Below are 12,049 nucleotides of genomic sequence, written 5' to 3' on the forward strand. Positions count from 1 at the left end.
TGTCATGACAATAATATCTAATCACATATGTATAGAAGTCAAGAGGCTCTCAGCAAATGATGCCTCACCCATTGCCATGGAGTAGATCCAGTTCAGGGGTCCATAGGACAGAGAAGAACTACCCCACCAGCTCTGTAAGGCTGTCATTCCTATGCACGCAGCCCATCACGTCGTTTTCCTATTGAAGTGCTAGTGAGTTTGGACCAATGACCTTTTGGTTAGCGGCCAAATGCTTTAAACCACTGAGCCACTAGGACTCCTGAGCAAGTGCTGAGGGATTCCAGAATATTCCCACATGCTGTCTGAAAGACGCTCAGTTCTGTTATATAAAAGAGCAACTCAAAGATCTGAATGGATTCATCGTGGAGAGGGCAGAACAAGGCTGTGCCCAAGGCCAGCAAACTGGCTGGAAACAACCAACCTCCATTTAGCCACAGACTGATGCCTGCGTGCACTGGACACTGTGCTGGGCAGAGAGGACATGGGCCCAGGACCCTGGTCCTTGGAACTTGCATTCTAGTGAGAAGGCAAGTGGTGAACAAATACACAAACACACAGCTTTAGAAACTTATGAAATGGGTTCTACCTGACGAGACTGGAGAAAGGAACCCCAGAACCCAGAGGCTGGACTCTGGATGTTGGGACAACTGCCTTGAACAACAACCCAGGAGTCCGAGAGCTAATAGGGCTTCACTTTACGGCAGCAGCAACCCAGTCCAGACAAGGAGGGGGCCCACCTGTGGTCACCTAACAAGTCGGATCCTCAAGTCTGCACTGAGTGTTTTTAAAGGGCCGCTGACCACGGAGGGCCCAAGGGCATCTCGCGGGGCAGGAACTTACCACGGAGTCGAGGAACTGAATGTAACACTCCAGCCCCCGCCTGGTCTCGCAGAACTGCCGGAACAGCAGCCTCCCGATCGGCTGCTTGTCACATAAACTGCAGTAATCTCTGTCTGGAGACAAGAAGAGAGAGAGTGTGGTGAGACCTTGGGGAGAGAGGCCATGGTCAACCCATCAGCCCATGCTTGATCCAGGAGCTGGTGTTGGGAGCAAGGGATCTGCAAGGCCCCAGGACCTCGTCGTGACCTCACAGGCTCGAGGCTAAGGCAAGGCTTGTCAGCGCAGAAGAACCTACTTCCCAGTGTCCACTCCCCACCAACACCTGAGTTCTGTTTGGAGAAGCCAGCTGCTCTGGGGGTTGTGACCGCTGCCTGACCCCATCACATTCCCTTGGCCACAGCAACTGGACAAGGTTAGAAGACATGTAACCACTCATCTATCATTTTGTCATGATCTGGTGGCTTGGATATTGCTGTGACGCTGGAAACTATATTTCAAATACCAGCAGGATGAGCTGAGGTAGGCAGAGTTCAGCAGAACATCCAATGGAGCACAGTATACTGGCCCAAGCCTTTAACTCGCTTAATTCAGATGTGTCATCAGGAAGAAGTGACCGCCGGTGGAGGACATCACCTTTGGAGAAGTGGAGGGCCCGTGAAGGTAAGGAAGACTTTCCATGAGGTGGACTGACACATTGGCTCCGAGTGGACTCAAGTATACCAATGGTCATGAAGATGGTGCAGGACCAGGGCCTTTCATTCTCAGGCACCAGGCTGCTGTGAATCTGAGCTGATTCTATGACAGATGACCATGCAATGACGAGGAGGGCTGTGTCCAGTTAGAGTGAACCGGAAAGCCAGGGTCTTAGGCCACAGTTTAACACTTCTGAGGAAATCACTAAGGGGAAGGGCTGACATGCAGAGGCGGTCAGGGCCGGGAGAAGGGCTAGCACGTTAAGGCAGGCAGGGCTGGGACAGTTACAAGAAGTGACGCTGGTGTCATGGTGACGTCATGAACTCTGGACCAAACCATGCCTGCAGTCCAAACCACATCTGAAAAGCTTACTTAGGGGATAACACAGTCTCTTTCTGAAAGGAAGTTTGAGATGAAAAAAAAATTATTACTTGTAACTCAAAGCATCCTAACAGATACAGTTAAAAGAGAGAGAGAGAGAATATCCTTCTCAATTTTGCCCAATTGCCAAGCTGGAGCAAAGCCCAGATTTGGATGCTTCAGATGATGAAAATCCTGCATTGTCCAGCTGAGGTAGTGGAGGCATGGAGCCAGGAAACACCCTGCCCTCGCCACGCAGGAACCTAGAAGGTTCCAAAGAGGAAACACAGCACAAGAGCCCAAGCCCAGAGAGAATGTTCCAACGGCTGACTTGTTGGGTGCCTATGAACTGCCCACTAACCCATTTCAGCTCCCAGTTTCTACCTCAGAAAAAAAACTATGGGACTTAGGCGGAGGTGAGACTCCCTTTGGGCTCTCCTCATTTGACACCAAAGTCTCAGCCAAAAGTTGTCACCAATATTGGGCTTTAACACGGTGGCTTTGGGTGACTTGGCAGGGAGAAGCGGAAGAGGGTGAGTAAGCCCTCAGAAGGTGAACTCCTTGGACAGAAGGAATGGCTCCTTCCTTATTGAGTGTGGGTTACCAGCCAGCCCAGAGTTCATTCACTCCCCCTCAGGAAGGTTGGTGATGGGCGGTGCGATGTCAGGTGCCATCAAGTCCAGTATGACTCACAGCCACCCCATGGGCAGCAGCACACCTGAACCCTGTCCTGTCCTGTGCACCTTCAAGCTCTCCGGTCACTCGATCCCAGGCCACTGCTGCAGTCACTGGGTCAACCCATCCGGCTGAAGGTCTTCCTCTCCACCTCTCCACACATGATGTCCCTCTCCAAGGAACATCCAGCCCTTCCTAACAACATGCCCAAGGCATGTGAGACGAAGCTTCAGCATCCCTGCCTCCAAGGAGCACTGGGGCTGTACTTTCTCCAAGTGTGAGGCGAGTTCAAATCCCAGCCTCACTTGCTCAACGTATGACCTGGACAAGTGACTTGGTTCTCCTGTGTCTCAGTCTCCTCCTCTGTAAATTGAGAATAGTAATCAAACTAACTTCCTGTGGCTGCCAGGAGGAATAAATAATAGACCCTGAATGAGATGGACCAATACAGTGAGTGGAACAACGGGTTTGAGCATGGTGGAGGTCGTGAGCATGGTGCAGACGAGAGCAAGACTCCGATCTGCTGTCCACTGGGTCACGATGGGCCGACTCAATGGCATCTCGCGTTATGCCTATAAAGTACTCAGACAAGAGCTTCTTGCTGCAGGTGCCGAGGAGTCGGTTCCGACTCTCACTGACCACATACGACAGAATGAAAGCGGTCCGGTCCTGCTCGTCCTCAGAATCATTGGTCTCTTTCAGCCCATCGTTGTAGCCATGGCACCAATCCACCTCACCGTGAGCCTGACGACCCTCTACACTACTAAACATGATGTCCTTTTCCAGAGACCGGCCCCTCCTCATAGCATGGCCAAAGTACGGGAGATAAACCGCCCTAGGGAGCTCTGCTGGCCTAGTGGCAAGAAGCCACGCTCCAATTCCAAAGGTGTACGGTTCGAATCTACCAGATGCTCTGCTGGAGGAGGGGCAATCTCCTCCTGTGCTAGTCAGATCTGATTTGCGCATGCATGTGTAAACACACGTGCGTATGTACGCGCACGCGCACACACTCTCTTTCTCTCTCTCTCCTCTCTGTCTCTCTCACCCAGTCTCTCTCGCTCCTCTCTCTCTTTCTCCCCCATCTCTCTCTCCTCTGTCTCTCTCTCTCTCCCCCCTTCCCCTCTCCTCCCCTTCTCTCCCCTCCCCTCCTCTTTTCTCCTCTCTCCTCTCTCTCATTATCCTTGTTTTTCCAGAACTTTCAGGCTGCACTTCCAAGATAGGTTGGTCGGTTCGATCAGCTCTCTACGATACACTCAATACTCTTCATACACATCATAATCAAACGCACCAATTCTTTGGTCTTCTTCATTGTATGGTTTGGCACATGGGGAATATTTAATAAAATACTGCTGGATCAAGAACATGGGGGTTTCAGCCTGTCCCGAGTAAGTTCCTTTGGGGCACCCCTTCTCCAAGTTGTTAAGAGCCCAGTTCCAGCCTTCTAGTACTAAGGAAGCTTATGCCTCCCAAGCCCCAAGAGGGTACATGACTCAGTCCCAGCCAACCAGAGCTCTCTCTCCTAGTCACAGTGACTGGTTCAGAGACGGGCACATGCCTTGAGCTGGGCCACTTAGCAGTCATTCCAGGGCTTTTGTCAGAGCTTGCTGGAAAGAGGCTTGGCCCCTTGGAGAGGCCTGAGGACCCGTGTACCAGACCCCACAGGGACTCCCAGCACACAGGCACACAGGGCCCAGTGGAGAAGCAGGATCCTGGCCTGTGACTATTCTTGAGCCCTTCTTGGCCCTGACTCTGTCTGTGTCACTTTAGTCCCCAGCACTGAACTGCCATCCATTGTGGCCGAGAGAGGCATGCAGAATGGGGAGCTGGAGAACCTATTTTTCTTTTCTGGGGTCAACTGTCTGAGGGGGTGTTGTTCTTGACATTCATCAGCTTGCAGTACAGTGAGGATAAGGAATCCCAAAATTTCTCCTATGTTCCTGGGTGGAAATGTGCATCAATGGGAACAAGTCTGTTTCTAAGTCCCTGGGCAGTGTAAACTGTTATCATGGTGGCTGGAAAGGTTGGGAGTTCGTGTCCACTCAGAAGTATGCTGGAAGAAAGGCATGCCGGCCTCCTTCCAAAAGATGTTGCCACTTAAAGAAACCTGATAGAAAACAGCTCTGTCCTGACTCCCATGTGGTCCCTGTGAGTCGGAATCTACTCCAGGACAACCGGCTGCACCTCTTCAGCCTGGTCCCAAGTGGTTTGGGGCTGAAATTGGCCTTGGACTCTTAACTCTTCAGCTGTGGGTGAGGCTCACCTTCCACACACAGATGGTCCAACAATCATTTAAGCTGCCTCACATGTGCCAGGGTCTGAGGGCCTGCGGGGGCAGTGGGCCATGGTCCCAGCCCTCAGGGAGCCTGGACTCGGATGGAAAGGACAGCAAGAGTGTGCGTGGGCGAGCAGACAAGAGCCCGAGTGACAGGGAGGAAAGGTCAAGTGAGATGAGTGTTCCCGTCAGGCGCCGTGGGGAATCTGGGAGGAGGAAGCTGGAGGGTGGCTGGTCTCTGCGGCCTGTGACAGGTCTGTCCCCCGCACCTGTTAGCGCCATGCCTTGCTGTGTTCTCACTGCCTCCCACTCAACCTGGTTCCCCGAGGAGAGGAAAACAAAACCACCTCGTCCTTTCCCCATCGGCCAAGCTCCTCCAACACACACAGAGATGAATTACCCAGGGTAAAAGACCTCGTGTCAAATTCCGGGTCTATTAATTACGGGCAAGCATGTACATTCTTGCCAGTGCTCGAAGCAGTAAGACTTCACGGAGAAGCTGATTCCTTCAAGGCTCATCTGACAGCCTGTGCTCCTCCATATGGTGTTCACTGTCAGTGTGGAAACAAGGCAGTGATATGCACGCAGTGCAGTAAACACCTTGTGATCCCACACAAGCTGTCAGCAGCCCCGTTCCGGGCTCCTCCCCAGTGACAGAGGCGCCCAGGAAGAGAAAGGACAGGACATCAACTATTCAGAGTCTTGTCTCAAAAAGCCTAACTGGGCCCACCTTCGAAAGACACCACCGCAGCCTCGAGCCGCCGTCTGCAGTTCTCTCAGAGATGGGGAAGGAGGTGGTGACAACTTCCCGGGGCTGCCACGACAAAACAGCTTGAGTGGGCGGCTTTCAAGCACAGAAATGTCTTGTCTCACAGTTTTGGAGGCAAGGCCACGGTGTCAGCCATGTTGCTTCCTGCTGCGACTCTGAGGGACAATGGGTTCCAGACCTTTCTCCCACCTTTGGGGGCCCCCGGACATTCTTTGCTTGGTGCCACTGCCACGTGGTGGTCTTGCCACGCCTCATCCTTCCAGGGGCATCGCTCAGGTGGGGTTAGGATCGACTCACGGCTCTACAGCCTCATGCTAACTACTCACCTCCCCAAAGACCCAATTTCCAAACCAAAGCAAGGCACCTTCACAGGTATGGGGGGTGGGGGGAGCCATCAGGATGTCAACAATAATTTTCAAAGGACGTGACTCAATTCATCGCAGAGTTGCCAGAGGGGAAAACATAAATCGGAGACCTGATGTAGGGGGCTGCACATCAAAGCTCTCGGTGTCGCCAGTGTTAAGTCCCAGGTGTGCTTGTTTCTGAAGAAGTCAGCGTTGGAAACATAAGGTGCTCAGCAGTCCGGGAGCAGATCTTTTCTGCCCTGTTGTTTAAATCCAGCTGGGAGGGGGACTGCCCACACCATTTATCCCAAGTGTGCACCGTCAGGGTTGGGGAGTGGGAGCCAGTGAGAAGAGCAGAAGCTTTTGCTCTCTGCCTCCATCTCCACCTCCCCCACGCTGGGAGGCACGGAGGTGCCACACACACAGACACACGTGTATATGCACACACATACACATACACATGTACACTCATACCGGTCCTTTAAGACCACAGGAGTCTTCTTTGGAGCCCTCTGCCTGTTTGGTCTTTTCCTCAAAATCAGAATGAGGCGGCTGTTTCAGAGCATCTAAGCTGAGGGGGCACCAAAGCATCCCGGCCAGAGGAATCCCCGTGGTCCCCCACCACGCTAGCTTTGAGTCCCTCATTCACTCAGCACACTCTTCTGAAGTCTCCCACTCTATGACTTCCCTCTTGAGAAATGATGGTACATTCACACAATGGAACACTATGCAGCACACAGGAGCAATAACTTTGTAAATTATTACCTAATCTGGGAGGCACTGGAGAGCATTATGCTGAGCGAATTAACTCAGTCCCATAAGGCTAAATATTGTATAAGACAGTTATTGTAGAATGAGTGTAAGGATCCAGGAGGGGTGAGAGAGGCTGGAAACAGAAGGATGTGGATGTGCAGGGGGAAAGGGTGATTAATCAATGGGTTGTACAATTCGATGGGTGAGGGGGTGAGGAAAACTTAAAGAATGTTTAAATTTGTATTAGAATTTTGTAAATAAACTAGTAAAAAAAATAAATATCCAATGTGTTGTTGTTGTTGTTATGTGCCATCGAGTCGTTTGCGACTCATAGCGACCCTATGTACAAGAGCTCTAAACACTGTTCTATTCTGTGCCAACCTAGCCATCTCAAACGCACTTATTCCCACTGCTCCAGTCACAGAAGCGATCCATCTCATAGAAGGTGTTCCTCTCCTGCGCCGTCCCTCCACCCTGCCAAACATGATGTCCCTCTCCAAGGACCAGTCCCTCCTTGCAACATGCACAAAGTATGTCAGACGAAGCTTCAGAATCCTTGACTCCAAGGAGCATTCCGGAGTCACCCTCTCCAGGACAAACCTGTTTGTTCTCCTAGGAGTCCATGGTATATTCAACACTGGTCTCCAGCACCACAGCTCAAAGGCATCAATTCTCTTTCTATCAACCCTATTCACTATCTAACTCTCTGATGCATAGCATGTAATTGCGAAGACTATAGCCCTGATCATGCACACCTTAGTCTCCAGTCTGACATCGTAAAAAAAGAAAGGAAAAAAAAGACTTCCTCTTGAATTGAACAGCTGGGGGATTCATCCCCTGTGGAAGGAGAGTTAGTTCACTACCACCGGCAGGTTGAGGATCAAGGCCAGACATGGAGCGTGCAGCTGGCATGGGGATGAGACCTTTGTGGTGTGATGTATGGGTGCAGCGATAGAGGTCTGGTGTCCTGACTGCGGGAGGTGGCAGGTGTGGGCAAACTGGGCCCATCCGGGGGGAAGGTGACTGGCAGAGGTCTGGAAAGCCAGTCTATTGCTGGAGGTAACTAAGCCGTGTCCTTGATTGGGGGGCAGGTTGTTAAAGGGGAGGCTGAGGACTGTTGTACACAGGACGGAGGATGATAACCCTGGAAAGAAAGGCCAGGCTCAGACAGGAAAGGGCGGGACTTCCGGGCCCAGGAGTCCGGAATGCATTGAGTGTTCCACTGGGGGAAGTGGGTCAACAACTTCAGAGCCAAGCTGACCTGAGCAGTCTGAGGCGTATTGGGGACCATGGGAAGGCAGGGCAGATGGGGAGGGGAGCAGGGAGGAAGTCATCTGCTTGGGAGTCACTATAACTCCCAGCCTTTGGGCAGGAAGGTCATCAGCCTCCTGCAGTTGGGGGCCTGCTCTGGTGGGAAGCAGGCTCATCTTGGCTTTACGACCATCTGTACCATTAGGGTTGTTTTTCCCCAAGGCTGGTCTGGCCCAGGACCACAGGGCTGCCACACCTTCCAGCAGCGCATGGAGTTCCCCCAGGTGTGTCACCCAAAAATGTCTGCAGATGTTGCCAAATTTGTTCTAGTGACAATCACTGAGCTGGAAGTCAGAAGCAGAATTCGGACCTGTGCTTGTTTTTCACCTGGATGTGAGCCAGTCTGTCCAAGGAGCAAATGGTTCACACGTCTAACCAAAAGGCTGGTGGTTTGACTCCATCCAGTGACACCAGAGAGGAAAACCCCTGGTGGTCTGCTTCCACTGAGACTGTGGACAAGAAGAGCCTGCGGGACTGTTTGACTCCGTCACATGGGCCTAGCTGAGTCAGAATTGACTTGACGGCAACAAACCCGGCAGCAGGTGTGGACTGAGCAGCAGGCCGTCAGCTGAGGCCAAGAATGAGGCTGTGGGCTGTGACGCAGGGTGCCAGCAGGGTGGGGCGTGCTCTGGTGAGTGCGATGCTGCACTCATCGGGGTGGACATGGGACCTCTGGAGACTCCCTGGGGTCCCGGCTGCATGGTGAGGGAGGACACAGAAGCCTCTCAGCACCCCACCTACTTGTTTTGGCAGCCTGACAGGGAGCCTCTCCACCACTGACAGGGAGCTGTGTATAGGTTTTCATTTTTAATCTCCCAAAGTACTTTCTGAGGCCGAGACGTTGACGAATTTGCACATTTGGGATTTAAGAGACAGAAACCTAAACTGAAGCAGATTAAGGCCAAAAAAGGAAATCTAATGGTTTACAGGAAGTCCAGCTTCAGGTATGGCTGGATCCAGGTCCTTCCCCCCCCTTCACTGAGCCTCTCCTCGGAAAAGTCACATGCGTCCCACAGCAACTTGCTAAAGGTTAAACTCTCACAGTCCACAGTCAATTCCTTCAAGACTTGGAACCCCCAGTAGATTTAAAAACAGGAACGATATTGATAGTGAAGATAAATAAATGCTGTCACTGTTTTCATTCTTTTCGAGTGACATGAAATGGGAACAGACTTTCTTAATTAAGAGTCTGTGGTATGTGGATGTTTGGAGGTCAACCAGACATTCCTAGCAAAAAGCAAGGACAGTGGGGCTCCTCTCAGATGGCCATACAACCTGGGTGGTGGAGGGGCCGCCTCCTCGGCCTGCTCCCAAGATGAAGGCAGGTGGGGAGCTGGCTTCCAGCCCCAGACGATAGAGACCAAGAAGTGAGCGCTGGGAGGGGAGTCCCTGCTAAAACCTGCTGGGACTGGTTCCACTGTTGCCTCAGGCGCTCCTTGAACTTGGGTCAATGAAAATGCACGTTCCATTTCCAAAGAGCAAGAACCAAAGGCGGCTTCCTGAGGAAACAGAAACGCCAACACCGGAGCGCTTGGAAATAAAACCACATGTTCACTGAGCACAAAGGGGGTGTCCAAGGGGCATCCTCTCACTTCCAAGGGGGAATTCACTTCATGTTTTTGCATTCAGTTCCCTTTCTTTTATGAAATACTTTAGGGATGGGGGCTGTCTGATGGACCCGGAGGGGCCCAAGGAAGCGGATATGAGGGGCTTGGATTAGCCAGAGTCCCTCCAGTCTCCGACTCTGCCCTCTTCCGTGTCTAGAACAATCCGCAAAAAACGTAATTTGAAAATAGCTTTCGCTTAAAAATCCAGCCAAAGCTGGAAAAAACAATTAGGCTTTTGCTCCAAGGGGAAAAAAAGCTCTCTGACGTGTGAAAGGCAAGATCGCATCAGGGAGAAGGAGGGCGATTCCTCACAAACCACCTCTTGAAAGGCGAGGGCGGGGAAAGGGAAACATTTGGTATTTGGTTAGCAACAGCTGAGTGGGCTCCTAGTCCTTCAAGAAAGATGTTTTTATGTGAATAGAAAAAATGACATACGGCGCATTACACAAACACACCCCAAACAAGCCCCGCCTTTCGATGCCTTTTGTTCCCCTCTCTCTAGCCTCCAGTTTTCCTGAATGCCTTGTACTTGTCACACATCTTTGTATGATCAGAAATCGGAAGCCCACGTCTTACGACGTTTATGGCGGCACCTGGATCGGACATGAGACTGAAAAGCACTGCTTGGCAGGCTTGTTACAGGCGAAGCCAAGCCAGGCCTGCTGCCATGGCGTCAACGCACGGAGACCTAGTGAGCTGCAGATGGGAAATGTCCACAGGGTTTTCTCAGCTTTAATGTGTTGCCCTGTAAACCTAAAGGCCCGGAGTTCAAACCTACCAGCGGCCAGGCAGAAGAAAGATGGGCAGTTTCTCCTTGTGTGATTTGTTGTTATGTGCCATCGAGTTGCTTACAACTCATAGCGACCCTATGTACAACAGCCCTAAACCATGCTCTGTCCTGTGTCAATCGCACTGTCTCTGATACACCATTCCAATTACCCCAGTCACTGAATCAATCCTCCTCATAGAGGGTCTTCCCTTCCTAAGCTGTCCCTCCACCCTCCCAAGCATGATGTCCCTCTCCAAGGACTGGTACCTCCTTACAACATGTCCAAAGTATGTCAGATGAAGCCCCAGAATCCTTGCCTCCAAGGAGCAGCCTGGTTTAACTCTCTACAGGATGAACCTGTTTGTTTTCTTAGCAGTCCATGGTACATTCAATACTCTTCTCCAGCACCACAGCTCAAAGCCTGCTAGAAAATCGACTGTGAGTTGGTCCCAACTTGATGGTATAAAAGAACCACCATCCAATAACCCCTTTACAGAGGGGGGTTTGCCAAGCCTTACTCCTGCAGCACACCAGTGAGTTTAAGCCACCAATCTCTAGGTTAATAAAACCTACACGGATACAGCCACAGACTCAGTTCTAGTGAACAGCAGACCTCCAGAGGGTTTCTGAGACTGTGAATTCTCTTAGGAGGAGCCTGCCCACCTTTCTCCCATTTGTGCCGCTCAGGGACTCTGAGTCGCAGGCAGGGGAAGGGCAGTGGAGGTGATGAGAGGAGTGGGGTCAGGGGGTTTTGTTTATGGGCCTGAAACAGAGCAGAGAGGAGACCGGCTGAGGCGGGCTCTTGGGGGAACCCAGCCCAGCCAGCGGCTCCAACCAGCCCTGCCTCTTTGGCAAAAGTCCAGGTTTCTGGCTTGAGCCCACCTGAAGTGGCCAAAGTCTAGAAGATGCCAGGAGTGTGGGGAAGGGCTATGGACTGAGAGGGACGGAAAATGCAGCAAGGGCCTCTGAGGAGTAAATAATAGGACTTCCAGTCAGGTAGTGACCGCCCCTTTCTCCTCAAGGCCAAGAACACAGCAGAATTTAGATTCTTCCTTTTTTTGAGAGGAGCCCTGGTAGTGGAGTGACTAAAACTCCTGGATGTTAACCTCAAGGCTGCCAGTTCAAAACCACCAGTGGCTACACACAGAAGAGAAGCAAACTGTGCCTGTAAAGGTGTATAGCCCTGGAGACACCATGGGGCAGCTCTGCAAGCTGGAACAGACCCCATGGTAGTGGATTTGGTTATGGGGTTTTGCTGTGGGAATGAGGCATAAGCCGGGTAAATGGAAGGTGAGCACTCTAGGGTAGACTGAGGCAGGCAGGTAGAGACATTGCAAGTAGCAGAGAAACGTACCTGGCATATTGGAAAGAGTTGGGGACAAAGCTGGGACATAGGCTCCCAGCCCAGTTCTGTTCCTTGTCATCTCTGAGTGAGAAGCCAGGTCCACAGTCCTCGGGCCCACAGCTCTCGGGCCCACAGCCCTCAGGCTCATAGGCCTTGGGCCCACACACAGCCCTCGGGCCCACAGCCCTTGGGCCCACAGCCCTCGGCCCACAGCTGTCAGGCCCACAGGCCTCAGGCCCACAGCCCTCATGACCACAGCTCTCAGGCCCACACAGGCCTCAGGCCCACAGACCACATGCCCACAGCCGTCT

The 12,049-nt window shown here is 52.0% G+C and overlaps 1 protein-coding gene across 1 annotated transcript in view; it reads right to left on the reverse strand.

Annotated features, from left to right (window-relative positions):
• Positions 1–12,049, reverse strand: part of GRK5 (G protein-coupled receptor kinase 5) — a 126,729-nt gene that overhangs the window by 66,151 nt on the left and 48,529 nt on the right. Inside the window, exon 2 of the mRNA XM_006879900.1 lies at positions 841–953. The gene's annotated coding sequence lies outside the window, so the exon portion shown is untranslated. The remainder of the gene's footprint in view (positions 1–840; positions 954–12,049) is intronic.

Source organism: Elephantulus edwardii, unplaced genomic scaffold, assembly GCF_000299155.1.
Source record: "Elephantulus edwardii isolate Elephantulus edwardi_28Jun2011 unplaced genomic scaffold, EleEdw1.0 scaffold00006, whole genome shotgun sequence".
Classification (NCBI taxonomy): Eukaryota; Metazoa; Chordata; class Mammalia; order Macroscelidea; family Macroscelididae; genus Elephantulus; species Elephantulus edwardii.